Source organism: Mustela lutreola, chromosome 6 (genome assembly GCF_030435805.1).
Source record: "Mustela lutreola isolate mMusLut2 chromosome 6, mMusLut2.pri, whole genome shotgun sequence".
Lineage (NCBI taxonomy): Eukaryota > Metazoa > Chordata > Mammalia > Carnivora > Mustelidae > Mustela > Mustela lutreola.
In genome coordinates, this window is record NC_081295.1 from 136,034,973 (window position 1) to 136,039,971 (window position 4,999).

Sequence of the window (4,999 nt, forward strand, 5' to 3'; positions counted from 1 at the left end):
AACTACAATAGAAACATATAAATCCAAAAAGTCTCTTTTGGCATTCACAGTGTAACAACTTTGGTCTAAGATACCATGCTACATAGAAGGCTTCTCTCATCATAACATTTTAACAGGTGAACTCATGTCATTTCTTCCTTCTTTTCTGCCTTTTATCAATTCTCTGTTTTGAAACGACTTTGGACACTTTGATTATACCAAGATTTTAAGATTGTATACTATAAACTCATTATAAACCAACAGTAGTAAAGCACTCTGAGTAGGTCTTTTATTTTTCCAACCTGAATTTAGCTCAGAGGATATTAGCCACAAGAGAGAAAAGCCCCTCAGCAGGAATTGTCCAGCTTCTTCAAACAATGTTCTTGCTTCATGTGTCTGGGGTACATGAGGACTGTTGTTTTGACCGCCTGGAGTTAGAATCTGCACATAGCATTTTTTGGGAGTACTCTACATTGATAAGAGAAAAGGCATCTTTCTTAAGTTTTTTATATTTTTTTGTCTTGTTTTCTGAATAACCTTCATTCTAAAATTGTTGATGTGTTGTCTGAGTCAAAATTTATTTCTAGTTCAAAACCGTAATGCCACCTATGTTTTAGAAGAAAATTAAAATGTAGTTCTTGAGGTTTTTCTTTGTGCTCTGGTAAACTGGCAAAGCTTGCACCTATATATTTAATGAAAGTATTTCAACCAGTTGCAACTTGAGCTTCAAGTCCTTCCCCAGGGAAGAAAAAGGGTTGGGCATTATGATTTCCTCTGATAATTGTCAGGATCTCATGAAATTTACTAGAATTTAAATTTGAACTCATTGACAACACAGACCTACAAATAGAAGGAAAAAAAAAAGAGAGAAAAGAATGTATGATAAGGCATTTTAAGACTGGTATTAAATTCTCTTGTTCTCACAGTTTTATTGAGATACAATTAACATACAAAGGGGCTAATGTTAAATGTGGTAGAGACTACAAGGCATAAAATTTAAAAAATAATCTATTGTGTGAGGCACCTGGGTGGCTCAGTCAGTTAAGCGTCCGACTCTTGATTTCAGCTCAGGTCATGATCTCAGAGTCATGAGACTGAGACCTCTGTTAGGCTTCGTGCTCCATGCAGAGTCTGCTTGAGATTCTCTCCTTCTCCCTCTGCCCTTCCCCTCCTTGCATGCCCTCTCTCACTCTCATAAAAAAATAAATAAATAAATTCTTCTAAAAATTATCTATTATGAATGTGGAGGGAATAATGTTGCTAAAAAGACATCTAGTCATCTGTAATTCCACCCACTAACACAATGATACACTTATATACAGGTCTACCTCATAAATTTGCTAGCTGAGGGCTTTTTTAATAGATTCATTTTTTTAGAGCACTTTAGCATTACAGAAAAACTTAACAGAAAGTACAGTATCACCATATACAGTAGTCTCTCTTTACCTGCAAAGAATATGTTCCAAGACCAACAGGGAATGCCTGTAACCTGATAGTACTGAACCATGTATATACTGTTTTTTCCTATACAAACATACCTATGATAAAATTTAATTCATAAATTAACACAGTATGAAATTAACAATAATAATACACTGTAATAAAAGCTATATGTATGTGGTCTCTCTCTCAAAATATTTTATTGCACTGGACTCCCTTCTTCTTGTGATGATATAAGATGATAAAACATCTATGTGATGAGAGGAAGTGAGATGAATGATGCAGGCACTGATGTAGTGCTAGGCTACTATTGACCTTCTGAAGATACAGCTGAAGGAGATCATCTGTTTCTGAACCATGGTTGACCATAAATAACTGAAACTATAGAAAGTGAAACCATGAATCGGAGGCAGGGAGGACTACTGTACTCTCTCTCCCACCCCACCCTGTTTCCCCTATTATTAACATCTTGCATTGGTGTGGTACAGTCTTCACAATTAATGAACCAATATTGATTCAATTCAATAATGAATTATTATTAACTAAAGTCCCTGGTTTCCATTAGGCTTCACTCTCAGTGTTGTACATCTTATAGGTATGGACAAATGTATAATGACATGTATACATCATTATAGTATCATACTATGCTATGACTTCTTTTACATACTAAGATTTCTTTCACTTAGCAATGTGCTTGTAATATTCCTCCATGTCTTTTCATAGCTTGATAGTTCATATCTTTCTATCACTGAATGGTATTCCATTGTACCAGTTTGTTTATCCATTTAAAAACATAGCCAAAGAAGAACATAGTCTACTGAAGACTATTGCATACAGTACATACAGATGTCTATTTAGGAAATTGCTGCAAATAAAAAAAAAAAAATTAAATATAAAGTGCCTTAAATTCTAGGCAGATTTATAGAATTTTAAAAATTTTAGTGAAATGAAATTTAATGAATGAAATAAATTTAATGAAAATTAAATCACAATATATTATTGAGCCTATAACACATGGAAATGTAACATATTTGCTAAGGAGGTGGGTAGGAGCAAAGCTGTATTGGGCTAAAGAAATTATTTCAAATGGTAACATGAACCCACAAGGACAAGAAATGAACCAGAAATCGTAAATAAGAAGGTCAAGGTTAGGGGTGCCCGACTGGTTCAGTTGATAGAGCATGTGACTCTTGATCCTGGGGTTGTAAGTTGAGCCCCACATTGGTAGAGGTAACTTAAAAATAAAATCTTTTTTTTTTTTTTTTAAGATTTTATTTATTTATTTGACAGACAGAGATCACAAGTAGGCAGAGAGGCAGGCAGAAAGAGGGGAAGGGAAACAGGCTCTCTGCTGAGCAGAGAGCCCAATGCGGGGCTCGATCCCAGGACCCTGGGATCATGACCTAAGCCGAAGGCAGAGGCTTAACCCACTGAGCCACCCAGGCACCCCAAAATAAAATCTTTTTTTTAAAAAAGTCAAGGTCAATATAATAAAAGCTATAAATATGTACTTGCTCTCTTACTGCTTCTTTAAAAGATATAAAGTAATCATTATAACAATGTATTGTTGGGTTTGTCACAACAATATATACAATATGTATAACAATTATGCCACAAAAAAGAGGGAGATATGGAATAAAATTAATTTAGAGCCAGGTTTTTAATCTCATAGGAATTAAGTTAGCACGAATCTAAAGCTGAGTCTAGTAAATTAAGATGTTTATGGTAAGCCGTAGAGCAACCACTAAAAAAATGCTTTTAAAAAGAGTAAAAAAAAAACAAAAACAAAAACAAAAAAACCTATGAATAAACTTAACCAAGGAGGTGCAAGATTTGTACTCTGAAAACTAAAATACATTGATGAAAGAAATTAAAGATGACATAAATAAAAAGAAAGGTCTTCTGTCCTCATGGATTATAAGAACCAATATAGTTAAAATGTTCATATGATCCAAAGCAAACTCAATACAATTCCTATGAAAATACCAATAGCATTTTTCACAGAACTAGAACAAATAATACTAACACCCGTGTGGAAACACAAATGATCCCAAATAGCCAGAGCAACCTGAGAACGAACAAAGCTAAAGGTATCGTAAGTCCAGAATCTCAAGTTATACTACAAAGCTATGTAATCAAAACAGTATGGTACTATCACAAAAACAGACACATAGATCAATAAAACAAAATAGCCCAGAAATAAACACAGGCTTATATCATAAATTAAGCTATGGCAGAGGAGGTAAGAATATACAATGGAAAAAAGAAAGTCTCTTTAACAAATGGTGCTGGGGAAACTGGACATGAAAAAGAGTGAGGCTGGATGACTATCTTACACCCTACACAAAAATAAACTCAAAATGGATTAAAGACCTAAATGTGAGACACAAAGCCATAAAACTCCTAGAAGAAAACATAGGGAGTATTTCTTTGACATCAGCCACCACAAAATTTGCTAAATATGTGTCTTTAAGCAACAAAAACAAAAGTAAAAATAAACTATTGAGACTACACACACACACACACACACACACACAACTTTTGCACCTCAAAGGAAACCACCAACAAAATGACAAGGCAACCTAGTGAATGGAAGAAGATATTTGCAAATGATATGTCTGGTAAGGAGTTAATATCCATAATATATAGAGAACTCATATAGCTCAACACCAAAACAAAACAAGACAAATAATCTGATTAAAAATGCACAGAATATCTGAATAGATATTTTTCCAAAAAAGAAACACAAATGGCCAATAGACACATGAAAAGATACTCAACATTACCAATCACTAGGAAAATGCAAATCAAAACTGCAATGAGATATCCCCTTACACCTGTTAGAATGGCTAGAATCAAAAAGACAAGAAATAATAAGTGTTGGCAAGGATGTGGAGAAAATGAAACCTTTGTACACTGCTGGTGAGGATACATATTGCTGTGGCTACTGTAGAAAACATTACGGAGCTTACTCAAAGATTAAAAATTACAAATAGAATGATCCAGCAATTCCACTACTGAGTAATTACCCAAAGAAAATTAAAACACTAATTTAAAAAGATATATGCAGGGGCACCTGGGTGGCTCAGTCAATTAAGCATCCAACTCTTGGTTTTGGCTCAGATCATGATCTCACTGGTGGTGAGATCAAGCCTAGCATCAGGCTATACATTCAGCAGGGTACCCGAATGATACTTTCTCCTCCTCCCTCTCCCCCCACACGTATGTTTTTTTTCTCTCTCTTTCTGAAATAAATACATCTTAAAAAAAAAAGATACATGCATCCCTACACATTATTTACAATAGCCAAGATATGGAAGCAATACAAGTGTCTATCCATAGATGAATAGAGAAAGAGGTTGTGATATATATATATATATATATACACACACACACACACATATATAAAATGGAATACCATTCAGCCATATAAAAGGATGAGATCTTGCCCTTTGCAACAACATGAATGGACCTAAAGAGTAAAATGCTGAGTGAAATTAGAAAAATACTGTATGATTTCATTCATATGCAAATTTAAGAAACAAAACAAATAAAAAAAGAGACAAAGAAAAAAATAGAT